The sequence below is a fragment of the Canis aureus genome, unplaced genomic scaffold, assembly GCF_053574225.1.
Source record: "Canis aureus isolate CA01 unplaced genomic scaffold, VMU_Caureus_v.1.0 ptg000231l_RagTag, whole genome shotgun sequence".
NCBI lineage: Eukaryota > Metazoa > Chordata > Mammalia > Carnivora > Canidae > Canis > Canis aureus.
Window position 1 is genome coordinate 19,581 of NW_027554496.1, and position 23,451 is coordinate 43,031.

A 23,451-nucleotide genomic window follows, 5' to 3' on the forward strand; every position below is an offset into this window, starting at 1 on the left:
AAGTAAATAAATACATAAAATCTTAAAAAAAAATTTAAGCTGCATTTCTCAGGTGCACTAGCCATGGTTCACGTGCTCAGCCGCCACACAGTACATGGCGGGCAGAGAGAACACAGCCATCACCATAGAAAGTCCTCCTCAGCAGCACTGCTGCAGACGACTTGAAGATATATCTGGGATCATTTCAAGCAGTATCGTAGGGCATCCAGGATGGAGACATGTTAGCTGTTCAGTCAACACAGAAATCCCATCTCTCGGTCAAAGTGGCCAACTCCCCACCCTCCCCTGTGCCCAAGGGATCTCATCATAAAAGCAGGCAAAAAATAAAAATTAAAGAAATCAGGGACAATGGTTAAAAAAATAAAATGAAATAAGGACAAACTTATGAGATGGAGCTTAAAAGCAAAACAAAAACTTCAGATCCCCTGGTTCCTTTAGGTTTAAATATTATCACGACCACTGTGTGATTTTTCACGTACCCCCCAGCCCAAGAAGTGGGTGGGAGCATCGCAATATAATCCTGCAGGGGAGCCACTCAACGGCTCTGGCTCCTACGTACTTGCTGATCCGAGAGTTTACCCACTGCCAGGACCATATCACATTCTGCCTACCTAAACTCTCCAGGTATTTCATGTTTGCTTTATAGCTCACATCTTAGAGAACTTTCCAAACAAATAAATGAATTATCCTGGATGCCTGAAGCTATGAAAATTATATTTTTTCTACCTCCATTTGTTTGCTCAACCTAGTTTGATGTTTTATTCCACTCCCAGCAAAAGAATATCATAATGACCAGTTCCCTTTGTCTGGGCTGTATGGACATTAGAAATTATTCTGTCCTGGTATAAGTCTCAGATAAAATTTCTTTTTTTAAAAAAATATTTTATTTATTTATTTGAGAGAGAGAGAGAGAGAGAGAGAGCACAAGCAGAGGGAGGGGAAGAGGGAGAGGGAGAAGCAGGCTTCCCTGCAGGGCTAGATCCCAGAAGCCTGGAATCGTGACCTGAGCTGAAGGCAGACACTTAATCAACTGAGCCACCCAGGTGCCCTCTGATTAATTTTCAACATTCTTCTCAATCCCACCACCCTCTTAATCAGAAACAAAACTCTACCTATAGGCACCAAATTACAGAGGTTTGGTTTGTTAGCATTAAGCAATATTCTCTTCTAACACTGACACTGTCCAGGGCACTAGCCTTGCGGGGGATGTGGGTTCCCATCCAGGCTGTGTGCCTGTGCCCTGAGGAGGTAGTCGATGTACCTGCACTTAGCCAGCCTACTACACCCCCGGTGCTGTCCTGGTCACACCCTGCGGCACCTCCCCTCCTGGCTTTTGCACAAACTGTCCTCATGGTGTTTTAGTGCCTCGTCCTCAGACCGGAAAGGATGGCCAAGGATCACCATGCATCTGGGAGAGGCTTCAAGATGAACAATAGAGGCCGCCACAGACAAAGGACAAAAAGAAACAGCCCATAATGGGGGGACAGAAGAAGAGTTTTGGAGAAAACAACAAGTTAACATTCCTCAGAACGACAAGAAAAGGTGCCACATTTGTGAATCAGAGAGGATGCCATAAAAAGGAACAAAGAACAATAGCCAAAAAAAAAAAAAAACCCTCTTAGAAATTAAGTATAGAATGGATAAGTTTAGCATAAGGTATGGAAGATAAAGCTGAGTAATCTCCCGTAAGGTATCACCAGGAGAAGAAAATTAGAGATTGGGAATGAAAAGAAAGTTACTCCCAGCAAAGGAGCTGCTGTAAAAGAGAACAGAGGAAATGATGGTGGGGAGGGGGAAATTCAGAAAACTTCCCAGAACTTTGGGATACAAGTTTTCAGATCCAATGACTTCAATGAATGCTTAATAAACAGAAAAGAACCCACCCAGAGCACTAAAGATCAAGAGGGGGTCCTAAGAGCTTCTAGAGAGTAAAAACAGAGACTATACAAGATGCTGGAAATACACAATGCATCAAAATTCTCAGAGCAATCCTGGAGGCTGGAATCAAGTGGAAAGAAATGTCTTAAAATTGTGGTGGAAAATAGCTTTCAATTTTACTGTCTTGGTAACTGTGAATTTATTTTATTGAATAGACAACTGGGTCACATGGTTCAATATCCAAAGAGCATCGGGGCGCGTGGTGGCTCAGTCGGTTGGGCGTCCCACTCTTGATTTCTGCTCAGGTCGTGATCTCAGGGTCTTGGGATGGAGCCTGGTGCTCAGCAGGGGGTCTGCCTGAGATCGTCTCTCTCTCCTTCTCCCTCTGCCCCTCCCTCCCATGCATGATTGCTCATTCTCAAATAAATATTTTTTAAAAATATCCAAAAAGCATGAAAAGGGACACCTGACAAATCTGCTTCCACTCACATCCCACACTCCGCTTGTTCTCCCAGGGTTTCTTTGCACCAATGCAAACAAATCACCACTGTTCTCACAAAAGGGACAGCACGCTAGTTTTATTTTCTGCACATACGCTTCTTTCCAGCATAACAATACATGCTGGAAAGCATTTCAAAGAATACATAGAAATCTTTGTCGTTCTTTGGGAAATTATTTTTAACCTAGAACACTATCGTCAGCCAAACCATCAATCAAGCATGAGAGGGTAGGATAAAGACATTTTCAGATATGAAAACTCTTAGAAAAGGCATTCTTTCTCAGGAATCTACTGAAGGACGTGTTCCAGCAAAATGAGATCGCAATCCAAGGAAGAGGACAACACAGAATCTGGCGAAGAGGGACCCAGCAGCAACAGAAAAGCGGCAAGGGGAACTGTCAGGATGGTGGCACAGGGAATGGCAAGTCCTGGGAGTGCCCAGAGAGCCTGGGTCTCGAGGACAGGCGCCTCCAGGGTCCACATCCAGGAGGGGATGAAGGGGAAATGGTAGCTTGTCTGGTTTGTCGACTCACACAGGAAATAGTCCCCTGAGGGGTCCTGTTGAAGTTTTTGAAGAACTAGATGTGACCGACCTGGAGACAGAAGAGCAATTAAAAAAAAAAAAATACAAGTCATGAAGTCCAGAAAAGGCAGAAAACCACCCAAGGGCAGGACCTCAGAGCATGCCGCCTGGCTCCGCAGGCACACCACGTGTGACATCACCATCACCACCAGCCTTTATTAGGCTCCCGTCCTCGTGCTGAGGTCTTTTCACGAAATAGCTCGTTGATTCTCATAAACACCCATGGGAGATGCACTCAGAACTTTCCCGTCTGAGCTACGGGACAACTGAGGCACCATGCAATGAAGCAACTTGCCCTAGGTCATGGAGCCACCCACGAGGACCAGGATTTGGATTCAGGAATCTGACCCTATGAGCACGTACTCTCTACCAGCCTGAGGTTCTACTACAACATAACTGTGGTGTGAAGATGAGGAGAGCAAGAAGCTGGGGGGAGGCCCGAGTGGGGCCCCATCCTCCCAGCCAGGAAGCCGGCGGGCAGTGGCCACCCTTGGACGGACGATCAATAGAGTGTGCACACAGGTTATTTATAAACACGGGGCCAATCGCCAGATCGTTCGGGGTCCTGTCAGGCCATTAAGAACCTGGCCTTTACGCAGTGATATGAGACGCCGTTGGAGAGTTTTAATTAGGGAGGCGACAGGAGCTGACATATTTTAAAGGCTCACCAGCTGCTGGGTGGAGAGTGGCCTGAGAATGTGGGACAAGGGTAAAGACATAGATTACCTTCGTTAAATAAACATTACATTTTAGAAGTTGAGAGAATGAAAAAATGCAGAGAGACGAAGGATGCAAGGACAGAAGGATCTTGACTCTCCCATGAAATGTGACGCCCGATGGCCCGAGGTCGGCTGGGGACAATAGTCTCAGAGATGGGAAGCCAGTCAGCTCGATGGCAGGACTCGGCTGGTAGTCAGGCCTTGGATGGAGCCAAGGACTGGATCCAGGAAGAGGAAGCAGCCTGGATGCTGAACGGCCCCTTCCGGGTTACCTTGGGCGAGTCACCAGCCCCCCTGAGCCCGCTTCTCTATGTCAGACAGAGATACTCTAAAGTCTGCTGATGGGACTTAAGGTAATGACGGGGGGAACTTTTGGGGGGAGCATCTGGCACCCTACAGGCCTCAGAAGCTACCTCAGTTTCCCCCTGCCCCCTTTCCAACCCTACACCCCGACCAGGCTCATGATTGACAGGCTCAACTGGAATCCAGGCCCTGACGTCGACCCGCCGTGCCACCTCTGTGTGTCACCCACGCACACGTCGCAGCTCTAACCACGAAACCGATGAACCATGAGGGTCACCCAGAAAGGGGGAGGGAGACAGCTGGCTCTCTGACAGAAATAGCTGTGGGGTGCGGCCCGCCAGCCACCGGCCACCGGCAGAGTTTCTGATCCCCTCCAACCAGAACCATCCTGTTGGGAATCGCAGCGACGGCCCAAGGTCCCAGGAGCAGCGTGTGCAGCTCCCCGATGGCCCAGACCTACTGAGAAAGACCCTCCCAGGACGCTTGTCTTGTCACATTCCCGACGCTGTTGATGGTGCAGCAGGATGTGCGTGTCTGTCCTGGGAGGATGGGCCCGGGGAGGCCAGGGCCACTCCTGGGTGGCTGCTTCAGAACTGGGGCCGGGTGGCTCTCCTGCCTGCTGGGCCCACTCCCCTCACCGGCTCCCACTCCCCGGAAGAAGGGGGGGGTGCACAAGGGCCTGAGAACACCAGATGACGCCACCGGCCACAGGCCTGCGGGCTCAGCTGCTGGCCCGCCTCAGCAAAGCAACGTCCCCTGGAACAAAGGCATTAGGGGGACGGTTCAAAGGAAGCAAAGTGGGCCGCAGCCGCAAGAGCAGGTCCGGGGAAAGGCTGGGGTCCGCGCCCTCCCACTGAGGGCAGGGCCCACACCCACAGGGCCCGGAGGGGGCCGGATCTGCTGAGAGCAGAGGAAGGTGAGGCGAGGCGCCCAGCTGAACCAGATTCCGGGGGCCGCCTGGAAAAGGACGTGTGTGCCCAACCCCCAGCTCGGCTCTCAGCACCTTGTGGCTCCAGGAGAAAGCAGACGGGTCCCTGAAGATGAGCTGGCCTAGGAAGACTAGCTGGGACACGTGGGGTGAGGGCCGCGGGCGCTGAGACGGAAGGGGTGGCAGGATGAGAATGTCCCATAATAATAGGACGACGCAGAATGAAGCCTGCGGCCTTCCTAAGTTGGGGTCCCCAGAAGCAGAGCCTGAGGCAAGGATTTGTATGCGGGTCTGTATCAGGGAGCACAGCCGGAAAAAGAGGGGTGAGAGCAGCGGCCGGGCAGGAGGCGGCCCCATCCCACAGGGAGCCGGGACTTGGAACAAGGGAGGGGATGTTTGGTATCCTCACACCGCTTGGCGACAGCTGCAGGCGGCCCGGCTGGGTGTCAGGCCCCTCCTCCACAGCAACTCCTGTGCAGTGGGCACCCCGGTGGACAGCGGGCACCAGGAATCGGCCCCGCCACCAGGAGGGAGCCGGTGGGCACCACCTGCGCGCAGAGGAGGCCCTGGGGACAGTCACAGGAATCCACCCCCGTGGACAGGGGGTGCCTCACTCCCCACCGCGCTTAAAGGGCCCGCAAGCTAGTTTCCAATGCAGCTCGCATGTCATCATTATTATTATTTTTTAAATACTATCGCCAGGGGATCCCTGGGTGGCTCAGCGGTTTAGCGCCTGCCTTTGGCCCAGGGTGCGATCCTGGGGTCCGGGGATCGAGTCCCACGTCGGGCTCCCGGCATGGAGCCTGCTTCTCCCTCCTCCTGAGTCTCTGCCTCTCTCTCTCTCTATGTCTATCATAAATAAATAAATAAATAAATCTTTAAAAATAAATAAATACTGTCACCACTTTCCATTTGAGAGGGATACCCTGAGTGGGCCCAGGCACGGGGAGTGCAGAATCGCCCCCCTCGGCGGCACAGAGCTGGAGGGGAGCTTGGGATGCTACCAAAATCCTTGAGCGGAATGTTCAACACTGCAGGAGAAAAAAACAGATGTGCTTTGGAAGCCCCTTTCCCCAGGGTGTGACAACCCCTGTTCACACCTCCAGCAGCGGAGCAGCTCCCAGCGCCCACAGGACCTTCCTCCTGACAACGTCTTGCCCGAATCCCACCTCGGAAGCGAGCTACCTGGGCTCCTAAGGCATCTACGGTGTTCTCAAGTTCCAAGTACGCTTACCATACACCTGCCTAGGCTGCCCCACAACCGAGCTGCAGAAATAGGAACTGTCACCTTCCACACGGCAGGCGCTGCTCCAGGCGGGTGTCCAGAGTTCCAGAGGCCTCCGCGGGGGCCGCTGAGCCCCCCAGCCCTGCCCGCTGGCTCTGCCTGCAGCCTGGTGACCCCGCTCCCCCTGCCCTCCCTGTAACCTCAGCCCAGAATGCTCCATTTACTCTCTAGAGGGCATGTTCCCTGACGCATGTCCACTCACCCTCCTGTCACCCTCTAAAATGGTCCCCAGTGTTCATTCAGGTCCCCTCACCCCTGCAAATGCTTCAGAGGCAGCAGCCAACTTCCCCCATCTCCAGGACGGGCCTGGCTGGAGGGAGGACAGGGACTGGTGTGGGCCATTGATTGAGTCAACAGTCCTGGTCACAGTTTGGCTCGGGGGTAGCCAGGGAGCCGCGTGGAGATCTGTCGGGGAAGATACTTCCAGCTCTCAGGAGAGGGCCTGGGCCTGGGCTCGCGGGGAGCAGCGCGGGAGCAGGGCCGCCAGTCAGCCTGAAGGCGAGGCCACCCAAAGGGGACAGCGCAGCAGAGCCAGCTGCAAGGTGCTATGGAGAGAAGGGGCCACGGGTGGGGCTGCCCAGGAATCCGTGCTCCAGCCAAAGTATTTCCCCTGGTGGATACACATCGCCGCCAGTCCAGGTCAGCGTTTCTGTCACCGAGAATAACTCCAGATGCCACGTCCCCCAGGAAGCTGCCTCTCAGGGCCATTCCTAGGCCCCTCAATAAACTGGAACTCTCACTTCCAAACTTTTCCGGGCACAATATCCACGCCCTTTTAATACCAGATCTCTTCCTGTCTTCTACTGTTACTGATCTTTGGGGTCAGAACCCGTCCTGACCCAACTCTTCGTGGGCGGATCCTCTTCAGCTCCATCCCCGAATCCCAGTCCCCCCAGGACAGGTGTTTAGAGAGCAGGGCACGCATCCGCTGAGTCAATGAGCGAATAGGAATGGACTAAACTCAAGAAAATTTTGTTAATTTTTATAAGAACTCAGGAACTCGATGGTGAAAAGACACTTGCCATTTGAACAGCGATTCTAATTTTTACAGTCGGGAAATATCGTTCAATCGGTGGTGAAACATTACACGTTGCACCTGCAACATTATAGATACCTGCCCCTCACACCTGAACCAAGCCAATCTGTGGTTGGTTTGATCAGGAGGGCAGGTGGGTGGGGCTTACACTCACCCTGTTAGTCACCGTATGTCTGATGGTCATTTTTCTTAATCTTGACTGAGCGCCAAGGGGGATTTGTTTCCCGCACTCTAGAGACATGAGAACAGACGCTGAGAGGGGCCGAGTGACTCACTCCCCCAGGATCGCATAGCTCTTCTGTGAGGTGTGTGCAGTTTCACAGCCCAGCACTGACTCCCCAGTCTGAACCTGTCACTGCCAACTGCATCTCGCTGGCTGGTGGGCAGGGACACGGGGTCCCAGTCCTCGGGACCTCGAGGACGTCAGCCCAGGGAGCATCCCTAGCCTTTCCTTCCAACCCACACCAGCAGATGCGAGGTAGACCTCGGGAGCTCTCGTACTGCTCATTCCTTTGTCCATAAGCACTGACGGAAAGACAGGGCCCAGGGATCATCAGTCACCTCTGGCCTTCCGAGGACACTTGTTTGGTTTCCAGTCAAACACATACCTGAGTGACTGTCCTCATAGGGGTGGGGATTACATTCAAGCTACCGCATTTAGCCAATGTCTTTATTTAGCCAAATGTACTTTAAGTCCTGGTACTTCTTTTGTGTAATAACGCAACGTGCCTAGGAGCACCTAGCACATGCCTGAGGCTGTGCGGAGCTCTGGGGACAGGCAAGTGAGTAAGGTATCTCCTGCTTGGGCGTCACCTTCTACAGGGTGAACAAATACAGCTGAGGCGAGGTGGCCCCCACACCAGGTGTAAGGAGCCAAGTGGAGGCGGGGAGGGAGACTTGCCTGGGGAGATGGGGGTGGTCTCCGGGAGGACACCAATCTACAGTGGGTTTTCAGGGATGTATAAGAGTTTGCTTGGAAAGCCCTTTCCCTTTTCATACAGAGGAGGACCAAAGTCTTTACCCATTTCAATATTCAACACATACGGATTGAGGGCCGGATGTCCATAAAAGCAAAATCAAGCATCACCACGAAAAGCACCAGGGACGGGTTATAGAGTGGACTTCGGCAAGCAGCCGAGGGAGGCAACCAGAGCCCACAGCCTGAATGGTCTGGAAGTTATTCCTTGTGCCAACAGCCATACTCAGACTAGGGCCACGTCCTGCGGGGATTGGAAGGAAGCGCAAGAGGAGGGATGAGGCGCATCTGCTTATACAGTCTGCGCGGTGGGCGCACTGGGACCTGGGGAGGTGCAAAAGGGCCTGCGAGCAAACTCAAGGACTGGGCTCCGCTTCCCCTGCGCCAACCCGAGGGGCGACTGTCCCAGACTGTCCCACGTCACCGTCACCGGCTGTTTCACCAGAAGGCGGGGGCCTGGGGGGGAGGCACCTGCACAGACGCGCACGCGGCGCTCCTTTAAGGTGCGACCATGAGTTCAATGGGAGCCTTTCAGACGCGGCCCAGGAAGCTCCGGGGGGAAAGCGTCTCAGCGGCAGAAGGAGGCTTGGCGGCCACCCCGCAGCTCACCCCGCAGCTCAGCCCGCAGCTCAGCCCGCAGCTCAGCCCGCAGCTGCACCTGCGTGACCGTCGGTGACCCGCGGGCAGGACGCAACCAGGCCGTGTGGGCAGCGAGCGCCATGTGGCCTGGGGCGGCCCCGGCCTCCTCCCTCCCCCTGCGGCTCGGCTGCCACCTCCCCGGGCGACAGAGCGGGCGCTCGCCCCCCGCCCCCGCGCCCCGCCCCCTGCACCCCGCCCCCCGCCCCCCTGCACCCCCCGCTCCCCAGGAGGACGGCGGCCCCGGGAGCCCTGGCGAGGCCTGTCCCCGCGGCCCGAGGACCCGTGCCCGCCCGCCGACCTCCCGCCCGGACCGCGCCGCCCGACAGACCGACGGACCGACGGACCGACCGACCGACCGACCGACCCCCCGCCGGGCGCCCACCTCGCGCGCGATCTGGTTCAGCGCGTCGTCCTCCGCCGTCAGCCGCTCCCGGGTGGGGGGCCGCCTGCGCCCCGAGCCCTGCGAGCCCATGTCCATCCGCGCCCCGGGCCGCCGCGCCCGCCGCGCCCGCCCCCCTCGGGCCGCCCGGCCGCTCCGCCCCTCGCTCCGCCGCGGCGTCATGGCGTCAGCGGGCCCGTGGCTCGGCGGAGGGGGGGACCCGGGGGGGGCTCGGAGGAGGGGCGGGGGGGACCCGGGGGGGCTCGGCGGAGGGGCGGGGGGGGAGACCCGGGGGGGGGCTCGGCGGAGGGGCGGGGGGGGGGACCGGGGGGGGCTCGGAGGAGGGGCGGGGGAGACCCGGGGGGGGGGGCTCGGAGGAGGGGCGGGGGGGACCCGGGGGGCTCGGCGGAGGGGCGGGGGGGGGGACCCGGGGGTGCTGGGCCGAGGGGCGGGGGGACCTGGGGGGCTCGGCGGAGGGGCGGCGGGTGGGGGGGACCGGAGAGGTGGGGGTCACGGGGGAGGGCGGGGGGACACGGGGGGGGGAGCGGGAGGCTGGGGGAAGGGGACACCCTGGGGGGGGCGAGGGGGGGTCCGGAGCGAGTGGGGGGGCCGGGGTGGGGTGGCCAGGGACACCCTGCGGGGGAGGGGGGACGGGGACACCCTGGGGGAGGCGAAGGGGCGGGGGAAGGGGGACGGGGACTCGGAGGAAGGGGCGAGGGTGGGGCTTTGCACGGGGGTGGGGACGGGGACACCCTGGGGGGAGGCGAGGGGCAGGGTCGCGGGGACACCCTGGAGCGGGGCGGGGGATGCGGAGGCTGGAGAGCCAGGACAGGGCAGAGGGGGGCGAGGAGCCAGGACACGGGGAGCGGAGGAGACTCCTGGGTGCGCGGGACCTTCAGGGACTCCAGGAGACGGGGACAAGGGCGCAGGGACGGGACTCCCCTCCAGGAGGGGACTAAGGACCCGGCACCAGACCGCAGGGACGCCAGGGGCCGTGAGGGGGGGCGCGGGGATGCCAAACGTGGAGACAGGAGACAGCGGGAGGCTTTTGACTGCTTGGGGTCGATGGTTCAAGGACAGGGGGGCGATGGGGGCTTCCGCGCACAGGGGGAAGAGGGGAGCCTGGGAGCGGGGAGGGACACTTCAGGGGGGGCACTGCAGGGGGGCCTCCGGCGGGTCGTGGACCACCCACTCGCTCAGGGGCAGTGGCTCTGGGTGGAGCTGGGGCCTCTGCTGGGGCGCCTGGAAGGCCGGGGGAATGGGGTTGCAGAGAACGGTTTGGAGGAGTGAGTGCAAGGATGGGGCTCCGGTGGGTGCCCCCCAGGAGTTAGAGTCAGGCAGTGGCAGGTGGGGTCAGAGGCAGGCTCAGATCCAGCCCAGGGGTCGGAGCCAGCTCGCAGCTGCGGGTCTGTGACCTCGGGCAGCCTCCTGGGCTTCCCAGCTGGGCTCCTTCAGAATCCTTGTCCTCCTGGTGGTGATGCGTGGGGTTCCTTCTTCACTGGGGTCCTCTGTGACTCACCACCTCACTCCTGTCTCCAGCTGCTGTAAAAGGAATGAATTTACCGGAGCCCTACCTTCCCCGCTCTGAAAGTGGATTTTAAAATCAACTGGAGAAGCACAGAAGGTTTACAAAGCCGTTGCCTTCGCACCCGGTAATGATGCCGGTAACCGCGAAGCTGTCAGGACTGAAATAGGAAAGAGGGAAGGTGCTCACCCAAAAGTTACCGGGATGTTTGCATGTTTGGGGTGTGGGATCTTTAATGGGACAGGGGAAGAATGGGAGGCAGGGGGCCATGCTGAAGTCACTCGTGTCCCTCCTCCCCCACCAGAGCCCCACAGATAAGTACAGTTGACATTTTGGTATATTTCTCTTTTTTTAAGATTTTATTTATTCAGGAGAGACAGAGAGGCAGAGACACAGGCAGAGGGCAAAGCAGGCTCCCTGCGGGCAATCTGACGTGGGACTTAACCCCAGGACTCTGGGATCATGCCTTGAGCCAAAGGCAGACGCTCAACCGCTGAGCCACCCAGGTGTCCCCGTTTTGGTATATCTCTAACCAAGTGATGGTGACCAGGTTGGCTTGGGTTCTTGGGAAGTCCCTTGGAAGCTGGATGGAGCAGGGAACAGAAGAGGGACCCTGCAGGAGCAGGGAAAGTGGATGAGGTTTTATCGCTGGGGAGAGCCAGCAAGAGAAGACACAGGAAGGAGGGGAGAGGGGCAGATCCAGGTGCTCAGGACACCTGAGCGGACTTCAGTGCAGTGGGTGGGCAAGGCAGAAACGGCAGGTGCTATGGGCTGTGACCCTGTTCGTTGCCATGTCCCTGGAGCTTGCACACGCCTGACACATCGTAGGCTCTGAGACACAATGTCTGCTGATTGAATCCCCTGCGCCATATGACACCATCTGCAACCCCATGCTCCTTGGATGGGGCAACCCTGGTTGGAAGAAACATCTGGTCTGCCCATAGCCTTACAGGAAGTGGGTCACCACTCCTGGAGCCCGGGATGCGTGGTGGTCACTCTGTGTCTTCGCTCAGGCTGGTTCTCATTCGCGTCACTTCACTTACACCCACTACCTGGCAGGTGCTGCGCTGGAGGCTGGGGCGTGATGTAAGAGGACACACACCCCGGCCGCTGCTCTCTCGGGGCTCCTGAGGTAGTTGGAACTTCCCAAGTCCCATTGAAGCCTCCCACGTCTCCTTTCTAGAGGAAGCCTTCCCAGCTCCCCAAGGCTGCCTCTACTTCCTTCATCGTTCTTCATCAGAACCTTGAGCCACCTTTTATTTCAGCGCTTAGATTCTTCCTTGGTGGTCTGCTGACATGAGGAGGGCAGGGACAGGCCATGCCTCACTCACCTCACTCACCTTTCTATCCCTGGGGATTGGGAGGTACCTCTGCTTCATCATACTGGGAACGTACGGCTGAACTTGGGGAACTGATCCAGGCCCCGACACTGTCCCCAGTGGCTTTTGTCCAGAGACAGAGGACTCACTCCCTGGGACCGGCCAGAACGGTTTCTAAACAGTCCCAGTCCCTAGTCAGTATTCTCAGACACTGGGCTGAATTTCGTCCCTCCATCTCTCCTCGTCATCCCCCCCCCCCCCCCACTACTGCGAAGGAGCCACCTTTTGGGAATCATCAGAACCAGTGTTGCTGACCCTCAGTCCTATGAGCTCATGACCTCCCAGACCATCGTCCACGTGCTTTTCCTCCCCTCTGGCCGAGTGCTCTCCGAGCAGCTGCTTGTCACTTTAGAATCAGGGTTCCCCTTTGTGTGGAAATGCTAATGCCTGATTTATCGGGACGGGGGACTAGGGCCCTCCATGTAAAGAGGTATTTCAGGGCCGGCGTGACACCCAGGCAATCAATAAATGCTTTGTTCAATAATGAAGCTTCAATATTGATCCAAATAAGCCATTCAATCCCTTCAGATCCTGCCCCAAAGACCCGGATCTGGAGTGAATGGTGGGCAGCAGCTCCTGCTGGCCGGGGCCGGGGCAGGGACATTGGGCGGCTCTGTGGTCCCCCCTGTTCTCGTGGTGGCCCTGGGAGGGAGATAGGAAGCTACGAGATCTCATCCAGTCCGGCTGAGCCCCAGGCTCACCAAGAAGCTGAGGCTTTCTCAGCCCCGGACCCTCGGCCTCTCCTGCATGGTAAACGGGGAATGTACTTCCACCTAGAAGATTTCTCCGTGGTGTGTCACCACGGCCACAGGACGCCTTCCTACGCCAGACGCTTACACTGCCCACGAGGGGTGATTTCAGGGCAGGAGGTGGAGAGCATACCTGTCCAGGCCAAGAGAAGAGTATGTTCACCTCCAAGCCTGGTGCAGAGGCCCTTCATGAAGAGACAGGGGCCACCTCCATGACAATGTGGCTGTAGCCAGGGCAACCTCGGTGAGGGGTACCCCGCAGTGGAGCCCACGTGGAATTTCCACCCTCCGCCCAGTGTTTCCTTTGTTTGGGACCTCATTAGGCAAGCCCGTGGGCTGGCTGGAGGAAGAAGTTAATGAGCGCCTCTGGGGGTGCCATCCAGCTTGCGGCTCTCCGTGGGAGGTCACGTGGGCTGAGAGGTGACTCACTCGGGTCCATTGAGCAAGGCTTGCCTGCCGTTCTGCCCCAGATTTCTTTTACTTGTATTCTGGCCTTGCTCTTCCGAGGAACGTGGGTTGGCAGGGCCCCACCTGGAGTACAGCTAGAAGGCTGGGGCGACTTATAGCCCCTCGCGGGGATGGCTTGAAAGACCGTGGGCAGAACGTGGAGCCAAATCATGCTGGGAACAGGCTGGCTGAGGTCAGAGTCTCCACCTCCCGTGCTTGGGAGGCGACTGGCGAGTGTCCAGGGGCCAGCTGGCCGTTGTCTGTTCCCTCCTTAGCAGCTTGTACACAGCGTATCCGGAGTAGAACATTGGACTGATACCCCCCTTCCAGCCCAATTTTACCATTTCCAGTTACTTGTTCCTGTCTCTCGGGGTTGAAACATTAGAATCATCTTGGGACTCTTATTTCTCCCCTCAGCTCAGATTTAATCTTTCCTTCATCTCTATCTGATTGTTTTCGTCCCCCTTCTGCCTCTCTGCTGACACTCCATGGTCTGTACCAGGCTCGCCGTATCACACCTGTGGATGACTGGTTGTGAATCATTTCTTGGACTTGGGGGTCTCCAGGGTGGCGTGCACGAGACAATCTACTGGGTACAGGGAGAGCTGTATACTAGAACTTCTATAAATATGTATTTTAAACTAAAAATAAACATGTTCCATGTCAAATATTAACTTGATATTATGACCCCATAATTTGACATGAGCCCCTTTACATATTAATATTTGATACATAACTTCAAGTGGCCACATGTCATGTCACAATGAGACACAGGTATTCCCAGGTGCTGGCACTGTCATTCTCTCTCAGGCGATCATTTTCAGAGTATTTTAATCTATTTGAATTAGCAAGGCTAAATGGATTTATGGATTACACAAGCTAGTTTTTAGCCAAAACTCAAAGAGTAAACCAATGGCTTCAAACGATTTCAAAGAGTCTTAAAAAAAATTAATTCTCCCAAATCACAAATAGGAAAATGAGAAACATGTTTCTTTGTTCAAGTAGAAGCTGTTCATTGACCTCAATATAAGGTTATTAGACTCGATGAGAACAGTTAGTGATTATCAGAAATTATAAAACCTAAAAAAAAAAGAAACTATGAAACTTGATTTTACACTTCCTATCATTAATGATTAGTTTCATGTTAAGTGGATATTTTTCCTTGATTTATTAATTACTGGTAATAGATTATGAAGATAATTTATCCATAAATAAATATACAAATATTTATGGGGGAATTTAAAAATTTTTAGTGATTGAGTTCATGGTAATAAAAAAGTCTGGGTTCTAAACCAGTAAGTCTTAAATTTGGGGGGATTGTGAACTCCTTTGAGAATGTGATGAAAGCTGGATTCTTCTCCCCCTCACCACAAAAAGGCATGTGAATAGGAAATTTGAATACAGTTTTAAAGGATGATATTTTGAAGTTGTCCTGAGCCATCACACTCCCATTCTATATTGTCCCAATTCAAGCCATTCTACTTATTAGGCAGACTCATCCTCCCAAATATCCTTTTTCCATGGTGCACGCATAGCTCCCTAGTGGCTCTGGCGGCAGGTCTGGAGAGTCCCAGTGGGTGTGAAATGTGTCACTGGTAAAGTATGCTGAAGTCTGGGAAAGTATTTGCTCTAAGTGATAGTACCATAGTAATAACCTCACCGAGTGCTCCCCAGTGGCAGGAATTTTGCACAAAAGAGACACTTTGGTAGGAGGACATCACACTTAGGTTAATTATGTGCCACGTGTGTCTCTGGGGAGAAAGTTGAGGGTGGCTGTCCTCCTGCACAGTGTCACCTCCTTAGCTAGCCCCTCGGAGCAGCTCTGCCTAAACAGCATTCCCGGGACCTGGGACTACGGTTGCCTTTTCATACCCCAGAGAGCCTTGGTCAGGGTCATGGTCTCATGGGGGCATAGAAAATGTTTGTGGCTTGATGGTGTAAAAAGCCCTTTCATAAGGTGCCATATGGAAGAGGATGTGAAGACCAATTTCCTCTTTTACTTGTGGAGGAGAAATGCTGCTAATACTTATTGACAAGCAATGGAATAAATTTTCTCCTACCGTGGGATTTATTAACTCTACTTCAGGTGGTTTTAAAAATAGGTGCCAGAGGACTTTTAGATTCTAGCAATGGAGATGAAGCTTATGTCAAACTAATCATCCTACTGACAACAATTACAAAACTCAAAATATTAAAAATGGCCATTTTCAGGCACTGGAGGGTGATCAAAGCAGATAGAAACTGGAGTGGTTAAAACCTGTGCAGTGAGGGAAGTAAAAGAAGGGACAACACTCCCCCAAAGGACATTCTCAGGCTTCAGGGTACCCTGGGGATAGAACTGAAGACCGGTTGGACTGAGGTGCTAGATGTTAGGGATTGAGGCTACAAGCACAGCTTGGAATTTAGGGAGGAAGTCCCAGAGAAGGGGGCTGCATAGAGGAATGAGCTTCAGCAGGATCTGCATACTAACTTATTCAGAACCCATGGCTGAGTCTTGAGGTAGGTGTGTGAGGTGAGATGCCAAGGCACCCAGAAGAAAGCAATAAGTGAGTTGAACAGGGGTTCCAGCAGCTGCCTGGTGCTGGGGAGATGAAGTAGGAATTCTAGTCCTACCAAATTAGAGGGACATGGCACACACTTGTGAGCCTTTCACTGAAACTCCAGAAGGACTAAGACCGCATTCAAGGACTAAGGGTTATGACAGGAAAATCAAAATAGACATCCTGGAGCAAAGCCTCAAACTGAGTCTCAGCAAATCAAGGTGACATGGGCTCAAGGTAATTGCCTGCTAGAACCAAAGTCAGCACTCTTCAAAAGAAAATAATAGAATCTAGAGTCGCTGGCGGGTACTGCCCACTGTGTCCAGTGCAAATAAGGAATTCCTTGCAAGAACATGTAGCTCAAGAGGAAAACTCACCAGTCAGGAGAGACTCAGAGGTGACCCCGATGATGAGATTAGCAGATGACTAATATAAAAATAATAGAAAGATGGGTATAATGGATGAAGTGAGAGGGAATTTCAGGAAGGATTTGGGAATTCTAAAAATGAACCAAATAGAAATTGTAGAACTGGGAAATAAAATATTTGCAATTAAAAATTCATTGAATAGTATGAAGATAGGATAACATAGAAAAAAGGATACTGATATGGAGGAATGGAATAATGCAATAAAATTACCCAACTGAGGGTAAAAAAAAATGCATTAAAAAAAAAAAACCCTAAACAACTAAGTTCCAGGGATTCAGGCCACCACAGTGGTCAACTGACTTTTGACAAGGACACCAAGAAAATTTAATGGAGAAAAGAAAGTCTTTTTTTTAGTGAATGGGGCTGGAACAACTGGATACCCACAAGCAAAATACAGCTTGACCATCACCTCACAACACACACAATAATTAAGTCACAGTAGATTTCAGGCCTAAATTTAAAAGCTAAAACTAAAAAATTTCTAGGAGAAAATGGAGGAGAGTATCCTTGAGACCTTGGGGTGGACAAACATTTCTTAGAGAGTGTACACTAATCATCAAGTACAAAATTGATATATTGGATTTCATCAAAATTAAACATTTCTGCTTATTTAAGAATTTGATTATGAACATGAAAGACAAGCCACAGTCTGGGAGAAAATATCCACAATGCATAGATGTGACAAAGCACTTCTCTCCAGAATATATAAAGATGTCCTACAAATCAAGAAGAAAAATATAGATAAATCCTTTAAGTAATGGGCAAGAACTGTGGAGACAGCCTGGATATTTCTCAAAAAATTAAAAACAGAACTATCCTATCACTGAGGAGTGATACTACTGCCTATTTACCCCCCCCAAAAAAATTCAAAGGGATACATGCACCCTGTGTTTACTGCAGCATTATTTCTAATAGCCAAACTATGGAAACAGCCCAAGTGTCCTTAGACAGATGAATGGATAAAGAAGATGTGGTGCATACATACAATGGAATATTATTTAGCCATAAAAAAGAATGAAATCTTGCTGTTTGCAACAACGCGGATGGAGCTAGAGGGCATAATGCTAAGTGAAATCAGTCAGAGAAAGACAAATACTGTATGATTTCACTCCGATGTGGAATTTAAGAAAAAAAAAATGAGCAAAGGAAAAAAAAAGAGAGAGAGAAACAAATTTAAAAAAAGACTCAACTATAAAGAACAAACTGATGGTTACCAGTGGGGGGATGGTAGGGGGATGGGAGAAAGAGGAGATGGGGATTAAAGAATACACTTACCACGAGGAAAAAATAAAATAAAGTGATTAAAATAAATAAATAAATGCATAAATAATGGGCAAGAGACTTTTAGACATGCGCAGACACCTCATATGAGAACATATGCAAATGACCAACCACTAAGTGGAGAGGTGCTCAGTGTCCTTATCAGCAAGGATATGCAAAGTAAAACCAAGTCATACCCCACTTCACACCCGTTGGAATGTCTACAGTGGAAAAGACTGGCAAGAGCAGGTGTGGGTGAGGACGCTGAGCACATGGTGCCCTCAGACTTTGTTGGGGGGAGGGTCAGTTGTGCAGCCACTTTGGAATGCTGCCCTTAGAAACATAACCTACCCTGCGATCCGGTCATGCAACTCCTCGGTGTTCCACCGAGGGAAATGAAAACATGTCCACAAAAAGGCATGTACGAGAGTATCCCCACTAGCCGAAAGCTGAAAACCAACCCAGGGCCCATCGCCACGTGAGTGGATAAGCACGTTGCAGCGACGGACCACTGGGCCGTGGAGGCTAACAAGGCAGCGACGTAGAAGCATCTCTAAAACATCGCGTTGAGTGAAAGAGGCCAGACACAAAGCACTGACTGATTCGATGTCTATGAAATTCTAAAACAGGTGCCACCTGTGATATGGTGATAGAAGTCAGAACAGCGATTGCTGGCTGGGGGCGGGGAATGACTACAAAGTCGCACGAGCGAGCGAACTTTTGGAGTGACGGCAATGCTGTGCACCTGCAGCGAGGTGGTTGCTACATAGGGTGACCAACCGTCCAGGGAATAGGGGCTTCCCTACAGGGACGTTGAGTTTTGAACCAGGGATAGTCGCGGGAAAGCTGAAACCATTTGGTTACCCCCGTGACGCGCATGTACACATGTGTCATAAAATTTTTGCATGCCTGTCTACATGCATGTAGAAGTACATCTGCACTTAAAATTCATGCATCTGATTATGTGTAAATTATACCTCAATAAAAAAGTGTTTTCGGGGCACCTGGGTGGCTTAGTTCGTTAAGCCTCCCACACATGCTTTCGCTCAAGGTCCTGACCTTGGGGTCCTAGGATGGAGCCCTGGGGAGCTCAGCACCTTCAGTGGGGAGAGTCTACTTCTCTGCCTCTCTCCCCATTACCTCTGTCCCTCACCCCAGTCAGTCTGTAAAATAAATACATCCTTTTTTTTTTTTTAAAGAGTGTTTTAAAAGGGCAAACAACAGGGCACCTGGGTGGCTCAGTCGGTTAAGTGTCTGCTTTTGGCTCAGGTCATGACCTCAGGGTCCTGGGATCCAGCCGGGCATCAGCATCGGGCTCCCTGCTTAGTAGGGAGTCTGCTTCTCCCTCTCCCTCTGCTCCTCCCCTGGCTCATGCTCTCTCTTTCTTTTTCTCTCTCTCACTGACTCTCTCAAATGAATAAATAAAAATCTTTTTTTGAAAAAAAGGGAAAACAACCAAACCAATGAAAACAGAAGTTGACAACAGAAGAGAGCGTTTGCCTTTTAGGCATCAGATCGCACTTGGTTTTAATGCAATGACTCGGAAGGGACCACAACATAAAAGTCTGCCCAACACGTCACCTGTACACATCGCTTCCTCCAGGACGTGGGGATGTTGGATAAACAGAGGGACAGTTGGTGTTCAGCATATTTGATACCTGTCTTTCGGGAGAGTTCAGCAGGTTGGGACGGCTCCATCTGCTTCCTCCCTACCACTTGTTGGGGGTGGGGGGGTCTCAGATACCCATGGCACAGTTTTCCTGTCGAAGGACCGCTGGTGAGATCAGGACACCAGGATAAGCAGGGGACTTGCCCACGGCTCAGGTTGGCTTGTTTTGCCTGCCCTAACAGGACTCTTGAGTTCACCTCCGCCCCCACCCCAGCCCAGCCAATTAATCCTTGTAAGCTTTTCCAGACTCTGCAGAGCCAGGGTGTTCTGGGCTGTGTTTGGATTTGCTGTTGCTTTCCGCCTGGTACTGCCTGGGTGACCTTGGGTGCAGGCTGGTCCCCGGATCACCCGATGGTTTGCACACATGCGTGCATCCCGGGGACGCTCTGAGGGGGCGGTGGTCATGGCCCTCCCCTGCCTACCTGTACCCGTCACTAACCCAGCCTTTCCCCCTGTGCATCACCGTCTTTCTGAGCAGAGCATCGTCCTTATCAACGACTCACCCCGGATCCTCCAAAGCGGAAATTGAGCACAGATGTGTCAGATCTTTTTTCAATTATTATGGGAAGACGATTGCCAGATTTTTGGCCGTGGCTTTTAAAAGCACTCCGTGTCCTCAATTTGCCAATGTTTAAACCGTACATCTCACCAAGTTTTCGTTATGCTGAATAATGCTCCGAGGACTTTGTCCTGGAAAAAAAAAAATCAGGAGAAGATTTCTGCACTTGAAGATAACACTGAGCGATTGAAAGCGCTCTGGAGGGGCCTCCGTCTCAGCTGCAACGGCGCTCCCTGTGGGCTCGGGGCCAGGGCCAAGCCTCCCCCCAGCACCCGATCTATTTTAGGAACATAATAGAAAAATAGTTGGCCACTTACTCATTTGCATCCTGTGCTCAAGATGAATCCTTCACCTCCATCCCCCCAGACAAAGGACGGTTTGTAAAATCTGCTACAAGCGGTTTCAAAAATGCAGCTTTGTTTCAAGCAGAACAAAGATTATGTGGTTTTCCTCCTCAGAAACATTTTCCTTATGGTAAAATGTGATCACAACGCAAGATAGGATCCTTGGGACAATCGACTGGAGACCCCCCACCCCGCCCCTGCCCGCCCGCAGAGCGCCTGGCGGAGTCCTGCACGGACATGGGCAAAGGGGCACCTACTGTGTGCAGTGTGCCCAAGGGAGAGAAGACGGGGAGGGAGACCCGCTTCCTGTCCTCGTGGGGCTCAAGGCGGCAAAAGGAGCCACAGGCTGAGTCAAGTCCGGAACCGGCCTTCTCCCACGGAGCCTCTCCCTGGCCGGCCAGGAAGGAACCCCTGCCTCGGGCCCGGGTAGGATTTATTCCCACGGGAAGACACGCAGTGGAGGAAAGCGCAGGCAGGGAAGGCAGGCGCAGAGGCCTGGCTGCAACATGGGCCTCGTGGCCAGGACTTCACTGCCCTGAGGACAAAATGTTGGACCGGGAACGGTAGCAGGATATGCCACCCCAAAATGTGCCTCTTTGGCGTGAGGGTTATTCTGAGCTGATTATTTTAAGAAACAGTAGACCCAGGAGAAGCTCAGAAGACAGAGTAGCAGCTGCACTTTTGTAAGAGAAATTTGCATGTGCAGAGACAGCTCCGGGTGTGGGGGTGTCTCCCTCTCCAGCAGGAAGGGCCGCTGACTCTAAGCCACAGGAACCCCAAAGCGGCCACTCAACTCTGCACAACCCTAGCCTTGTTTACTGTGCTTTCCCTGGTGACCTCCCCGTACCGGGACGCCCACTCCTGTCTGCCTTTTGTCTTTGGCTGGAGATGGCATTTGACCGGTGGTTTGGGCCACCTGGGGAGTTACTCATTTTTTTTCTGGGTATCTCCCATGGATGCATGAGGTGCACATGTTAATAAACTTCTGTTTGTGTTTCTCTTTGTTACTCTGTCTTTTATCACAGGGCTCTCAGCCAAGAACTCAGGAGGGTAGAGGGAAAATTATTGTTTCTCCCCTACAACCGTCTCTGTGGCCTCTTAGGAGACACCAGTCCTGTCACTCGGAGAAGGGGGCCCTGGACCCTTGCTCAGCACTGACCTTAGCTACCGACCAGAGCTGCTGGCTGTCCTGATAGGGCAGAGATGAGCCACCGTTCCCAAGAGGAAGGAGGGCCTCTGGCCTTGGGAGGCCAGTGGGAGTGGGAAGGGTAGGGACTGGGCTGGGGGAAGGGCCTTGGCTGATCCTGCAAAGGAGGGCCACCCTCCAGAGCAGGCCCAGAGAAGGGGACAAGGCTGAGTCGGTGCCTGAGAGAGGAGAGCGAAGAAGAGACCACAGGCCACACACCCACAGGTAAGCTTGTGTGCACCTCTGTTGGTGTGTGTGTGTGCGTGCATGCGTGTGCACATGAGCGGAGTACATCATTAACTCTGCTTCACATTCTTGCGCAAGAACTTGTTTGTGTCTTTCTGGGTGATTGATGAATGGATTGTGAGGGAAACCATGAGCATGCAGGATACTCAGAGTATTTCAGTTCCTAAAGGGAATGTGTCTTTCATTCCTTCACTCACGTGGCCATTTAACTCTGTGCTAGGACTTCTTTGTGTGGGAAGCCCAACTTTTTGTTTCTCTCCTTTATCCACCATGCACTTGTTCGCTCACCAATAAAAATTTACCGCAGGTCCTCTGGGAACAAGGCAGGTGGGTAACCTCCTTTGGTGGAGTCCAATGGGAAGCAAAGCCTTTTCTGGTGTGCTTGAAGACCCTCTTTCTCACTATTCTTTTTTTTTCTTTCTGAAAGAGAAAGAATGTGCATGCGAGGGAGGGAGGGAAGGGTAGAAGGAAACGGAGAGAACCTTAAGCAGGTCTCACGACCCTGACATCATGACCTGAGCCGAAATCAGGAGTCAGACACTTAACTGACTGAGCCTCCCAGATGCCCCCTCCTCTTTCTCCCTGTTGATGGTAGCACATCCTAGGGTTACTGGGGCGTTCACAGGCGCTGGTCCTGGTGTACAGAGCCTTCTGCTGTGGAGTCTTATCCTGGCCTCTGCTTCCAGTTCTGCCCCCTGGGAAGGTGTGTTCTGCATCCTGCCATGACCCAGGGAGGATAACCATCTACTCAGGCCACAGTACTCAGGAGACGAACCCTTCACCACAAACCTGGACAGGAAGAAAGAGACATGGAAGCAGATCAGATACCTGCCTTCTCCTGCCTGGCTTCCAGACTGGCATTTCTTCTGGTGCATCTCTGGCACTTTGGGGTTGGGGACGTGGGCACTGAGGCTTTTGGTGATTTGGGTTGTCCTTTATGCTCTCAGGGGCTCATCATATACTGTTATGGCAACATTTATTGTATTGCTGGTGTGAATAATTTAATTTATATTGCTATGTAATCTTGTGACATTTTCTTTGGCCTCCTCAATACACAGTAGGCCGCTGAGGGCATTTCTGGGTGGCTCCCTAGAGCCCTGGCACAGTTCCGGGGGCATGAGAAGGTTTTTGATAAATACTTAATGAAGGATAAGTTTTGAGATCTCTTCTGGAAGAGAAACGATGTGCTCACTCCATTCTGTGTAGGTCAGACTACTCTTGGGGGTTTGGTCTAGTTGTGGGAATAAATTTATGTGGGGCCATATAATTCAAGGTGTCCAGGAGGGCAACCGGGGAAGGGGATTTGGTGATGTGAAGAAGGTGAGCAGAGCAGACCAGGGAGACTGTGAAGGCATCCAGGCGTGGGTGCAGGTCATTAATGCAACATGAGGAAGGACTTTCTCAGTGTCAGACACTAAGGGACACAGGGAGCCTCCATGTGGAATGCTCCTGTCCGAGAGAGCCCCAAGGTGGGGCTAGTATCAGGTTGGGGGGTACCCCCCCACATGGGTTTCCTTAGCACTACTTCTGGGCATGATACTAGGCAGTTCATGAAAAACGCACTTAGAATCCAGTAACTTTGGGAAATGATGCTTTAAACAAGGTCAAACAGGTTGCACCCCTCATGGGACTTCTCAGGCTCTTCTAAGTGCCAAAGTGCATTGGCTCTTCAAGAAGGGATTGCAAGGGGCAGCCCTTGTGGCTCAGCGGTTTAGCGCCGCCTTTGGCCCAGGACGTGATCCTGGAGACCCAGGGTCGAGCCCCACGTCGAGCCCCACGTCGGGCTCCTTGCATGGAACCTGCTTCTCCCTCTGCCTGTGTCTCTGCCTCTCTCTCTCTCTCTCTCTCTGTGTGTGTCTCTCATGAATAAATAAAATCTTTTTTCTTTTTTTTT

At 52.8% G+C, this 23,451-nt stretch overlaps 2 long non-coding RNA genes across 2 annotated transcripts; one reads left to right on the forward strand and one right to left on the reverse strand.

The window, feature by feature from the left end:
- Positions 1-2,428: 2,428 nt before the first annotated feature.
- Positions 2,429-9,367, reverse strand: LOC144309880 (uncharacterized). The gene is made up of 2 exons (XR_013375765.1): positions 9,229-9,367; positions 2,429-2,970 (listed from the first exon to the last, which is right to left on the reverse strand). It is a non-coding gene; the product is annotated as an uncharacterized LOC144309880 (long non-coding RNA).
- A 10,191-nt stretch (positions 9,368-19,558) lies between these two features.
- On the forward strand, positions 19,559-23,174 carry LOC144309879 (uncharacterized). The gene is made up of 3 exons (XR_013375764.1): positions 19,559-20,551; positions 21,151-21,536; positions 22,244-23,174. It is a non-coding gene; the product is annotated as an uncharacterized LOC144309879 (long non-coding RNA).
- The last annotated feature ends 277 nt before the right edge of the window (positions 23,175-23,451 follow it).